General features: G+C 47.3%; 2 long non-coding RNA genes across 5 annotated transcripts in view; one reads left to right on the plus strand and one right to left on the minus strand.

Annotated features, from left to right (window-relative positions):
• The window catches only part of LOC110352760 (uncharacterized), a 79,614-nt gene extending 67,131 nt beyond the window's left edge, over positions 1–12,483 (minus strand). For 2 of the 4 annotated variants that reach the window (XR_011809616.1, XR_002402269.4), the window contains exons 1-2: positions 11,546–11,775; positions 10,831–11,003 (exon numbers count right to left, since the gene is read on the minus strand). This is a non-coding gene — a long non-coding RNA (uncharacterized lncRNA). The other 2 variants (XR_011809618.1, XR_011809617.1) reach the window with 2 other exon arrangements.
• On the plus strand, positions 5,255–10,837 carry LOC106017163 (uncharacterized). The gene is made up of 4 exons (XR_002402271.4): positions 5,255–5,629; positions 5,735–5,779; positions 7,814–8,519; positions 8,598–10,837. It is a non-coding gene; the product is annotated as an uncharacterized lncRNA (long non-coding RNA).
• Positions 12,484–12,692: the final 209 nt, after the last annotated feature.

The following is a 12,692-nucleotide window of genomic DNA, read 5'->3' on the forward strand; positions in this document are numbered from 1 at the left end:
ATGGACAAATAACATAGCCTTCTAGAGCAGGAAATGATCTTGCCCTAACCAAGACTGCAATAAGCCTGGTTGTGAGAGGAGACAAGGGTAATACATGAACTGATCCAGCAAAGTTGAAGTTTTCAGTCATTCCTTCTAAGCTGTACCTTCCATTTTTAGTCATCCTTCTGATGCTGTACCTTTATATTTTAGAACCTTGTTTGAAAACGATAAAATTACCTCAGTGCTGTGTTGCAGCAGAATCACAGATTTGTGATTTCATGCAGTTTAGTGGTGAGGCTTTGTGACCCTCAGAAATTCTTCTTGTGCATTGTGGAAGCAGAGGAAAGGGATAGACAGAGAGGGAGAAACCGCACCACCTTGAGAGAAGCCAGCTGCCCAGGGTATCTGCAGGCAATGAACTGAGGAGCTCAGCTACCACAGCCAGTCCTCACATACAGCAGCACCAAGTGTATTCAAAACTATTTTTTAAATGGTTAGGAAAGGAAAATAAAGGAAATGCAGGACAGTAAGGAACACAGTTTGGCTCCTGAATGAGAATGGCTGTCTCTGCATCTCTGAAGAAAAATAAAATGGGAACTCTGCTTTCTTTTTTTGACTGGCTTTGCTTTTGTCAAGTTTTGCTTTTTTGAGTTCCTGCCCTGTTTTAGTGGCTGAGGCTGGCATAAGCCTCATCATCTGAGAAAACAAGGAGTGTGGGTGATGGATGGATGGATGGATGGATGGATGGATGGATGGAGGGAGGGAGGGAGGGAAGGAGGGAGGGAGGGAGGGAGGGAGGGAGGGAGGGAGGGAGGGAGGAAGGAAGGAAGGAAGGAAGGAAGGAAGGAAGGAAGGAAGGAAGGAAGGAAGGAAGGAAGGAAGGAAGGAAGGAAGGAAGGAAGGAAGGAAGGAAGTGCCTGTAGCATCCAGAAGGACGATTAACTCTTTCTTTCTCTATATATATGGTCTTGTTTGTCATTGTTTAAAGTAATGTGAAGAAATCACAGAACTCACTTTGTTTCTGGAAGAAACATTCTGGACCATGCTATTCTCCCTTTGTCCAGACCTCTGAGACCCAGATGAAGCCAACCAGTTGTTCACATCATCTGCTTCTGTTGAGAGCATTGCAAATAGCTTCCCAGCAAAAAGATTTCTCTTTGGAAAGGATCACTGAACAGACAGAAAGACAAATTAAATTAGGAAGCATAAAGCAGAACGCCATGAGCAGAAGGCAAAAGGATACACTGACATTGGCGTGTGAATCAGATCGTTTGCAAAGAAGACAAGTGTACTTGTTTTTTTCAGGAATGTCTGAGTATTTTAATACTTTCAGGAAAAAATGATGGCACAGTCTGTTTAGAGGCAATGGGAAGGAAAAAGCAAAACAAAACAAGTGGGGCCATGAGACATGGTGCGATTTGCATCTAAATACGTTTTAGCGATAAGAGCATGTTCAGAGGAAAGCACAGTATTGCCAGTTCACGAGACTTACTTTCTGATATCTTTGTGGGAACCAAATGAATTGCAAAACATCTGCAAGGTCCAAAGTGTCAATTATGCCTTTATGTACATGGAGGAAATGTCACATGATTGAGGCAGTCATTGGACATGGTCAATTGTAAGTTTTTATCCTCTGCTTAGCCTTAAAGCCTCACTCAACAGTCCCCTTAGACAAAGGCACTGTCAGAGAGGGAGATGGATCAGTTTGGCCACTCATAGGAGTCGCTTATCAGCACAGAAAGTGTCCCCAGCCTTGGACAGCTCTGACATTTTGTTTGCATATCCTGCTTCACTGGTGCTTCTAAACATCTGCTTCAAGATCTGTGCATCAAGAAGTAGCCTGGTGAAAACCGAACACAAAGCCCAGACACCAGCTAGGATTTGGAAAAGTAACCACGCAAGCAAGTGGGTTTCACAAGTTTCTCTCAGACCAGACCTACATTTTGTAGTCAGCTTTCTTCTCCAGCTCACAAGCAACAAGCTTTTAAAAAAATGCCAACTTCGCAGAAGCATCTTACAGGAACGTATAAAACTAAGTCATGCATCATTCAAGGATCGCAGGAGCTGCCAAACCAGAAGAATGGTTTTGAAAGGCCCATATGTGTAACTGTGAATGCCAAATATCTTCATTTTAATGGCTTGCGTGTTACAGTTTATATTGAGCACTTCGACAAGTCCCAACAATATTCTTTCCGGATTTGCAAACTTGCATTACTTCGCAAGGAAACTTTTAAATCCAGCAACATTTGTACTATACAATTTGTGCGTGTTTTACTGCAGTCAACATCTGCGGCCAAACAGCATCCCTAGTCTGTAAAACTGCACAGAAATGCCACTGGCACCATTTCCAGCTGCACTCTGGGCTGGGGTCCCATCTCCAGTTTCCACTATCTTTCATCACTCTCCAGCCAGTGCTAGCCGTGTGCCAGACTTCATGCTTGGGTCCTTCAAAGCCCATACGGATGCTATCAGGACCTGTGTGCAGCACTCTTCTGCAAGAAGGGGGCCCTGGGTGGAATTTTTGTGGCAGTTAATTAAGGATGTTTCCAGAGAGAGCCATCAGAGGACGTTCCAAAATTTAGCAATTTCTCCAAAGCCCCCTCTCTAGGTTTGTGGAACAGAACTCCAGCAGTCTGAACAGCGTGAGCCTCTGCACCTCCACAGCTGCAACCGGCGTCCTCTCGTTCCTGCATTACACAACCCCTCACGCCAACTGCTGGCACTGATGAGGGCTGTTGGGCTCGATACAGCTCCCTTCACATTAAGAAAGATTTGAGCTGGGCTTGTGATTATTAGATATAATTATGACAGTATTGCATCACCATGGATGCTCATGTAAAGTCTGACATCTGCATACGTGTCTGGATTCACTTGGAGAGAGTGTCCCATCAGATGTGATGCCATTGGCAAGATGCAAGCTGGGTAAGAAAATGAGCAGTAAATGGGAGAAAGGGAGAGGGACAGGATTGAAAGTGTTTAATAACTAAAATTTTATGGCTATGTATGCTTCTGCTGCTGGACTGTGGTGTTATTGTCGGTGCTGACACTGTATGATGCAGCCAGAGGAAAATAACAGAAGTTAAACAATGTCATTTGCACGCAGTCTGCTCTGTCCTTCAGTTGTATTTTTTCTTCACTGAGTGGTCTCTGTACCAGCCCTAGCATTCATACGCAGCTCATACTTGAGCTCACAGAAATCCTGATGCACTGCTTGGCTGCTGCCAAACCAAAACAAAAAAAAACAAAACAAAAAAGTCCAGGAAGCCTGCTGCAGAGCTCAAGACCAACTTGTTGCAGCGTAAACGGGGCCTTGATTACAGCACATCCGGAAACAGCAGCTTGCTCGCGTGGAAACAGAGCCAAGCCAGGGCACTCACGTCAAAATAACCCTTTATAACAGCCGAAGTGGAAATATGGGTCACAACCCTTTAGGTGAACGATCCAAGCAGAGAGAGAAATGAGCAGAAAGCAAGACGTGCCGGAGGAGTGTCTGTCATTGTTTTGGAAAGTGTGCAGCCAAAACTGTAAATTGCGTTGTATGCCAAAGATAAAATCTCTTCTGAATTGTGGAAGCCTTTGCATCTCTTTAACTCAGATTTCTATTTCTATATGTATATAGCTGTTGTCCTGCCCCCGCTGCCCACTTTGTGCCTCTTCCACCGCTGGGCTGCAGAGGATTTCCTGTCCTGCAGACCAAAGACCTGGAAACTGTTTACACATGCACGTGCCCACGTGAGAACAAGGCAGTTAGGTGCTTGTCCTGCCTAAAATACCGGCAGAGTGCCTGGCTGTGATTAATATGCAGGGGAAAAAAAAAAAAAGAAAAAAAAAAGGTATTAAAATTTCACTCTGGTTGTGGCTGGTTGTCATAACTGACAAGTCACGACAAGGTAACCCATCTGCGTAAATACAAAAACAACTGAAAAAAGGATGGGGTTTGCTCTGTTGTGGGACCAAAAGTTGCCTAGTAACCAAAATGAAGGTATGTATTTAAAGCTGTTGGATAAGCCTACCAATACAGGTATTCCAGGAAAGGATGAAGTGTGTTTCACAATTCCAGGAATGGAAGGGAGTTTTATGAAGTGAACAGACGTGCATCACGTGCACAGCAAGATAAACCCACTGGACAGCTCTGCAGCGCAGCATGGATTTGGATGGCTTACGTCAGGCATGAATTTGGCTGCGCATTTTGTAGGGGAGCGCAGGGGAAGATCATTCCAATAGTACAGTGCTTGAAGAGATGATTCCTGGAAACTGTTTTCAAGCTAAATTTTTGGGCAGCAGTTCCACTGTGCCAGCGAAGCCTTTGTAAATAAGGGCTCTGCAAAGAGAACATTTAATACAGAGCAAAACCCCACAGCTGATGAGAGAGGCTATGGGGAATCAGTACTTATGGTGAACAAATCAGGCTCCAGCCTCCAAGAATCTCACTGTAGAAAAGCAGTAATTGCCAGGAGAGGTCAGGCTGCTGTCCTTCATCCACTGCCTCTGAAGCAGACAATGGCACGTGTTTAGGAAAATAGCCATAGAAAACACAGCTACAGACCTATCTGGAGAATAAGCTGTCTGTAAGAATTTCTTATTTCTATGCTGGTTACAGGCAGTCTGTCTGTTATATGTGGATTTGTAAAATATGTTCAGCAAAGGCTTATACAGAAGGCTGGGTCCCACCTACAATAAAACGTGTTGCCTTTTACCAAGCATATGGGAAAACACCAGACACTAGGACTATCCAATGATGGTTTCCTGTTCCTCTGGACTTAGTTTGAGGGTATTGGTGGCACTTACAGCTTAACTCTGACTGAAAAGTCAGGATCGAAAGCTACTGAACATGTTGGTCATTCCTGTTAGATAAAAACCAAATGGAAAGGACTGTTTCTCTTCCATATCCCCTGTGCATCCACTGGAAGAGAAGCACACGTTTGCTGGTCACACGTAAAATAAACAGGTGCTTTCTGCTATCATTGTAATGAGGATTCATCGAGATCACATGCATGCACAGTTCCTCGCAGCCTGTTTTACCTCCTGTTGAAAGTGATGAAGGTCTTGTAACTGGGTTCAGTGGGAGCTCAGCTGTGCTTAGTGCTCTTCTGGTTACAAAAATGGTAGGATTATGGTTGATGTCTCCTTGGAAACTGGCCTGCCACACCAATTCACTGCTAGATATTATGCTACAGCTTGAAATTAATGGTATTTAAGCTATGAGCAGCAAAGACACAGATGTTTAAAATGGCAGAAGTGCCACTACTTGTGATCTTATGATTATCTTGTGATTTGTTTCTAAGAGTCACAGCTTCTGAAGCCATTAGAATAGGTGAAAGTCTTAGTTTTTTGTTACAGAAAGTAGCTTATTAGTTCTGTTTTGGGGAGAAAAGAAGAAAAAACAAAAAGCTGGTAAGTGTGATCAGATTGCAAAGCATTTTGAAGGCCAGCAATAACTCTATCACGTGCACCTGGCATGTAATTGACTTCAGCTTGCAGCCTGTGAGCACTGCTGTGCCATTTGCTAGATTTGGGATGCTCACAGATGCAGTATGGCCAGCAATTTGAGAAGAGCAGCCCCATGAATAAAGCTCCTCACCTGAGCCTCTGCTGGCTCTGCTTGCTTCTCCTCTGAGAGGAACCTTGGAAAAAGACCCTGTCCTATGTAATGGCAATGCACTGAGACTCTCCCAAGGAAACTGAAGATGGAGGGACATCTGGCTAGGGTGTGGTGATGTCATTGTTTTAAATTTTCTGTGTTTACCTATAGGGAGTCTGCAAACCACCTCATCAGCTTCTCTTTCTGATTAAGCAGGTAAGAGCTTAAGATAGTATTTTCCTTGCCGTATATTTTGGAGTTGTTAAGTAGGTTTGTTCCCAGCTGAGAAACAGTCCTTGTACCAGGCAAAAATCACAAATGAAAAGCATCATGCTCTGAGCCCTCAAAGAAGCACTGCCATCCCTGACGTTACCAACAGGCACACAGCTAGGTCTTAACCCAGTGCTCTGTGCAGGGGAACTGTGCTCTGTGCCTGCCAGCAGGCACACCAATGTTACAAGCTACTACTGATAGTGGAATGCTGCGTGTGCTGGAACAGTCTCAGCAGCTGCAGGGCTAAGGGTGGCCATCCCTCAGAAAAGGAGACAAGCTGGGATCCGGCCAGTTCCCTGGCATATCCTCCTTCACAGCACAGTCACTTGCTCCCCAGTCTCTCTGTTCACAACCTCTGTGCTTCTCCTCCTGCTTGGGACTCCCCTTTGCTTTGAGACTGCTGCCTCTTCCACAGCTTCATTCACTGTTATTTCATTTGCTTTCCTTTTTTCTCCGTTTCCATATTCAGCAGCACAAAAACAACTTAAGTCAAGTTTTCCATACCTAATCAGCAATGTTAGGTCCCTCTGTTTCAATGAACCCAGCCTAGACCCTCTTGAAGATAGAATTTTGGCAACAACAAAGCACCAGCCACCTGAAAACCAGGACTAGTTGAGAGAAACCCCATGAGGCACCTAAATTTTCTAAATGCTGCCACAATACTGCCCTTTATTTCTTCAATACCTTTATTAAATCTTCCTTCTTTACGTTCCTAGCATTGGCCTCACTAGTTTTCTGATATTTTTTAGATCTTTTATAGGCTTATTCAAGTAGCTTTTAACAGTGTTTCAGTTCTGTCTCCCGTTTAAATACTCCCCCAATCCTTTTTTTCCCCTGCACTTACCAGTCTGAGGTTCTGTATGTTTTGTTGCCTTTTTGTTTTACTAAAACTAAATACTCATCATAAAAATAGTACGTTTTGATTTTGTATAATGGTAGATCTTGCTCCTGGAACAACTCTGCCACCTCTCTTTGGCCAAATTACATGTACATCAACTCCTATTAATAAAACATTATCTAACATGACATTCACAGTATTTAAATCTATTCAAAAATCAAAATTGAAATGCTTTAATTTTACTATTACTTCCTGGCTTGTGTGTGTGTTTTTCTTTTGTTTTAAGCATTATACTCATTTTAAAATCACTTTAGGTGTTTTCTTTGTGCAATAAAACTAAAGCAGTACATGCTCAACTAAAAAATCATCAAGATTATTCATTATGTTCTCTTTGTTATCACTGGAGATTTAAACATGCCACATAATTGTGGCCAATTAAAACACTCGCTGATTTCCATTCTAATTGCAGCAGTCTGGGCTTGGAGGAGTTTGGGATGGGTGGAACAGGTGTGATGATGACATGGGGAAAGATCTCAGTTCATTCTTACATGAAATAAATATATATTTTAGTGAAATAGAAATCAAACTTTAAGAAACTGAAGTTTCTAGCCCAACTGCATGGATAAGCATCTTAGGTATTAAGTGGGTCAGCACCCTTTCATTATTGCTTTCTTCAGCCTGATGATACAGATGGAACTCACGGTTCTAAAAATGTACCTGAGGTCTAGCTGCACATTGTACAGAATTAATGAAGTGAAAAACTGACTCTGCAGTGCTGCCTTGAAAACACAATACTGGATACCAACGGTCCCAGCGCTAGATAATTTGGTTGAAAAGTCCCACTACTGTGAGAAGGGGAGCAGCTCAGACATCTGAATTTTCCCACTCTGGTGTCATCTGCTATCCCCCTTTAGCATCTTATAAGTGTTGCTAGCATTAGCTGTGCTGGGCTCAGCGCTGATCTTGGAGGTGGATCTCACCAGGGTTGGACAAGTGCCTCCTCAGCCCCTGGTGGGTAGCTCTGGTCCAGGTGTCTCAGAAATTGACTTATTTGTTGTCATTTTTCAACTGATGATTTTTTCTATGCTGGAGATCAACACTTTTTTTTTTTTTTTTCTTCCTCCACTCTGCTTTTCCAGGTGGATGCTGTGCAAGGAATGCCTGAATCCCAGACAGCCTCTGTGTGTGTGTGTGTTGCAGTGCAGATTTTGCAAGATGTGCCCCCCTCCTGTAAACCCAGGACAGTGACCCCCATCCTCTTCCACCCTTGGGTGACACTCTTTCCCTCTCAGTGCTGAACTGGTGCCAGTGAGAATTTTGGTCCTTCCTGTGTCTGCTTTCAGTGGTGTACGCCCCATGCTGTGCAGAGCATGTCTGGGGCAGCACTGAGGGGCTCTGGTGCAGTGGAACCAACAGAGGTGACACACATGACACAGTGGTGTTGTGGTCCTTTTCCCCACCGGCAGTGGTTTGGGTAGATTTGCGCAGTTTGGGGCAAACGAAGGAGTCATATCTCTTCCCATTTCACCACCTGCCAGGTTTAGCCATTCCTGCTGGCTTTAATCAGCACAAAGACAAGTCTACATCACTTCACATTGCAACATGATGCGGGCAGTTCCTATTGCAGGGCTGAAGCCTACCCTTTGCATGAAGAAAAGGCTGGTTTCTGTACCTAGGCATCCAGCACCCAGAAAGGACCAACTGCTTTGCAGACAGAGCCCACCCCAGAGCTGCTGCTCCAGAACCCCAGGCTCGCAGGGCAGTGGGAAACCACTCCACCTGCACTGGGAGCCCCTGGCCTGGGGGAGCCTGCAGGAGGAGGGAGACCTTCAGGCAGCAGCACAGGTACATGATGTGACATTGGGGTGTCCATTGTCCTTGATTATATTCCTCACCCATCCTCATGCCTTATCTAATCTGCAGTACAATGGGAGGAAACGGGAATTCCAGATATCCCTAAGCTCCTCTTAAAAGCTCTCCTCTGGCTGGTCTCTGCAGAGGACTGTGCTACCTGTGGGAGAGTTAGTTAGTAGTAGATGTCTACCACCTTGCCTCTGCTTTCATCCTTCTACCAGCAAAAGCTCTAGAGCTGTCTAATATACTCTTGAGCAAATAACCAAGACAAGCAGTAACAAAGATGATGGTGAAGGAAAAGAGCAGGTGTTGGAAAGGCCTGGATGTTTTTTGAAGAGGATTAAGATGAATCAAGCTTGGATCTGCTGAGACTTCCCCTTCCCACCCCCACCCCGACAAGCCCAAAACACTCCCTGCCCTGTGAGCGCTTCCTGCTCACTACTTTTGTTTACATAGTGCTTTTTCTGACCTCTCCAAGACTTTGCTTGCAGCTGGCAGCTCTAAGGCTCTTCCCATTCCCGTGCCTTCTCCACCTATATGCTTGTTTTGAATGTGGAGGATGGAGGGAGGAAGCACTTGGAAGACAGTAAAAGGAACAGTGTCTAAATGACAGAAGCCCCAAGGTGTTCATCAAGGTGGCAATAGCTCCTAACATGGAAGCACAGATCTCTTCTGCCACTTTTTCACTTGTGAGCATCATCCCATCAGATGAAGGTTAAGGGAAGTCACGTGGAAGGGAAAGGAAGGAGCTTGTATTGTTTCTTCCCCTCCAGCCTACTCCTAGAAACCTGGGGTTCTTTGGAGGCTGACATGAGGCAAACATGAAACAGACTCATCCCGGAGAAGCCTGCAGTAGCATCCTGGGTTGAATCCCCCTGGTGCAGCTGAAGCACTTTATATATCCAGCCAGGAATGGCTGGTGGTCCTGTCTCCACTCCCTGTTGTTGCTGGGGCCACCAGCATAAGGGGACTTGCAGCTGCAATGGAAACCTGTTCCAGTAAGCTGTATGCATTAACCTCCTGTCCTGATTCACCAGAAAGGCAACAAGATGCATTCTGGAACCTCTAGGCTGTACTACCGCAGTGGATGGGACAACTTTCAAGCCAACTCTAATCCACATTCTCCTCCTTTAGAGTTTGCCAGTAGATAGGATTGGTTCAGGACACAAAGGGGGCAACTATTTACAGCAAGGGACTTTTCAAGACCAGGATACTGGGGCAGGCACGAAGGAAGGGCACCCCATCCCATCAGCAGCCTATGTGGGCGTGGGTGCACCCCATCCATGGAGCAGCAAAACTCAGTCTTGCTTGCACTGACCAAGAGCTTCAGCTGGCTCTGCCCATAGCTTGTTGCTTAACCCAGGTGTAGCAATGAACCACACAAACCCAGATATGGCATATGCACGTGCAGAGATACATACATAAATACGTAACACCTTTGTACCAACATAATCAAAATAGATTCTTGTGTATGTGTGTGTTTGAGCACTTCTGCTTTGGTTAGTATCCATCCAACCAAACATCTTTGCTGGAAAACTTCCTGGGTTTTGTTTCATTTTACTAGGAGACATTTCATTTTGTTTCATTTTAAAGGAGACAGCTTTACCTCTGCCTAATTTTCCAAACATCTCCTGTGTCAGCTTTACCTTACCTCCTCCTGAAGATCCCAGTGTTTAACAGGATGCAGGAATTTGTCATGCTGTTTGTAATGCCTTCAAGACAGCCAGCTTGTTGCAGGCTAAAGTACAGACTGGCACCTTACCTAAGAGACGGGTCTGTAACGCCTGAGAGAGCTTTCTTTGTCTTGATGCTGGCATGTTTTGGTTTGGTTTTTAATCCTATTCATATCTGACGTGAGTTCTGCTAATGGCTGCAGCTCTCAGATCCATGTTTGATAACAGGTTTTGAAGTGGTTGTTGCTTGTACATCAAGCGTGGGGGCAGAGGGAGGAGCTGAGCCATTGCCTTAGTTAGGTGGCCTCCTTGGCTGGGGTAGCTGCTGTGTTGTTCAATAACCCTTACCATGTATTTTTCAATTGCTATATACTTTTTTCCCCATTCCTTCAGAGCACTTTTCCACAAACCCAGATCTTTATTTTTAGGAATCCCATTGTGTGCCCGGGCTGTAGCACCTAGCTTTTCCCCTCCCTCTGAAAGATAAACCTCAACCCCACCAGCTAACAAAGCCCCTTGGCGGGACACCACAAAAACAGTCATGGATGGCAAATGCAAGGTGAGGATGTAAAGTCGGCTGGTGTGCCATATGCCCAACCGGGACGCAGCCAGGTGCAAAGTGCTCTTACCGTATGGAAAGCCGCGTCTGCTCTGCTGCTGCTTCATTCCTGTTCCACTTCTGCTCTGCTCCTGCTCCACCCAATGCATAGGCAGGAGCTGTGGGAGCTGGACCCAGGCCTCACAGGAGGGGATGGATGGCGGCTGCTGCTGCTCGTGGCTTCGAGAGCGGCATAGAAAGGACCTAAGAAAGAAGGCGGAGGGGGGAGAAAAAAAAAAAAAAGCAGGAAAGAGCTTATGCTTGGATGTCTAGGGCCATCTGCCACCACAAAAAAAAGTACAATACTGGATTCTTGAAATGTAAAAATAGATCTCAAAAGAGACATGTTTTAATGAACTGAGCACAAAGAAACATGGTCGGAATAAACTGCAAACAGAAGCAAGGTTCAAGGATCTGTTTGTTAAATGAACACCCAAAGCCAGAATATGTTTTTAGTGCTGGAGAATGCTGGCTGCCTGGTTTCGGCTGCAGCCTGCGCTCTCGTTGGGATGCATGTGGGAGAAGGAGCCGGTGAATGGCGGCCCTTGTTTGTCCTCTCTTGAGGAATCTAATTATGTATCAATTGATTTCAAAGCCCACAACAGTAACTCTCTAGCAAACACTCACTCCCAGACATTGTTCTCATTTTCGCCCGGTCATAATTTATTCACCTCCGGTCTCAGGGAGGTGGCAGCCCCCTCCCGACCCACCCCCCGTGCCCACCGCCCCCTCTCCTTGTGGCTCACCCTGCAAACCCCCCCCGGGAGGGGGCCAAAACACCACGCGGCGAAGCGGGGGGGGGGGGCTGCCAGCGGTCACCTGGCGCTGCAGGACGCCCCCTCCCCAAACCCCTGCCGCTCCCCCAGCTGCCGGGGGCACCGTGCGTGTGCCCCGCGTCCCCCCCGGCCCCTCACGGAGGGCAGGGCCCCGCGGGACCAGGCGGGGGGGGGGCTCCCCGCTCCGTCCCACCGCCGTCCCCTCACCGCCGGCCGCGAGCCTCCCGTCAGCGCCCTCCCGTCAGGCAGCGCCCGCCGGCGGGAGCGGCCGCGAGCCCCGAGGGGGGGGCGCGCGCCTCTTCCCGCGCGCGGGCGCGACCCCCGCGCCACTGCCCGCGCGCGGGACCGTGCACACCTGCGCGGAGGTGCGCGGGCAGAAACGCGCGCCGTATTTTTTTTATTTTTTTTTTGCAGGAGCAAGCGCGCACACACGCATGTATGCATGCACACGCGTGCATGCGCGTGCAGACGCGCACATGCACGCGCCAACGCATGCATACGCACACGCGTGCACGCGTGCCCGTGCGCAAACACGCATGCACAAACACATGCACAAATGCCCGCACAAACACACATGCACACACAAACATACACAAAGACACGTGCACGAACAGTCATGCATGCGCAAATGCATGCACGAGCCCGCACGCACATCCAAATGCACGCGCACATGCACACACATGCACACACACGCACGCAGCCGTGCACAGGCTCCCCCCCCCCGCAGCAGTCCCCTCCGGCTCTGCACAGCCCCGGCGCTGCCCCCCCCGGTACCTGCCGGCGGCCGGGGGCTGCAGCTGAGCCCACGCAGCGGGCGGGTTACAATGGGGCTGGCCCCGGGGGGAGCCTCATAAAAGGAACACGTTTCAGCTACAAGCTTCCCCCAGCTGGCCCCCGACTTCACTCCTCGTTCCCTCTATGGGGGGGGGGGGGGGGGAATTGGCTTTTTTTTTTTTTTTTTTTTCCTCTTTTTCGGGCCCAGCCCGTTGCTTTCACTCCGAAATCCTCCAGCTTCCCCAGTTTAAAGGGAAGAGTCCCGGGGGGGCAGCGGGGGGGCAGAAATGACAAAAGCTCCATCCCTGACAGTTTCCCATTGCATTTTGGCCCATTGCATCCT

This window comes from Anas platyrhynchos, chromosome 5, assembly GCF_047663525.1.
Source record: "Anas platyrhynchos isolate ZD024472 breed Pekin duck chromosome 5, IASCAAS_PekinDuck_T2T, whole genome shotgun sequence".
NCBI classification, from domain to species: Eukaryota; Metazoa; Chordata; class Aves; order Anseriformes; family Anatidae; genus Anas; species Anas platyrhynchos.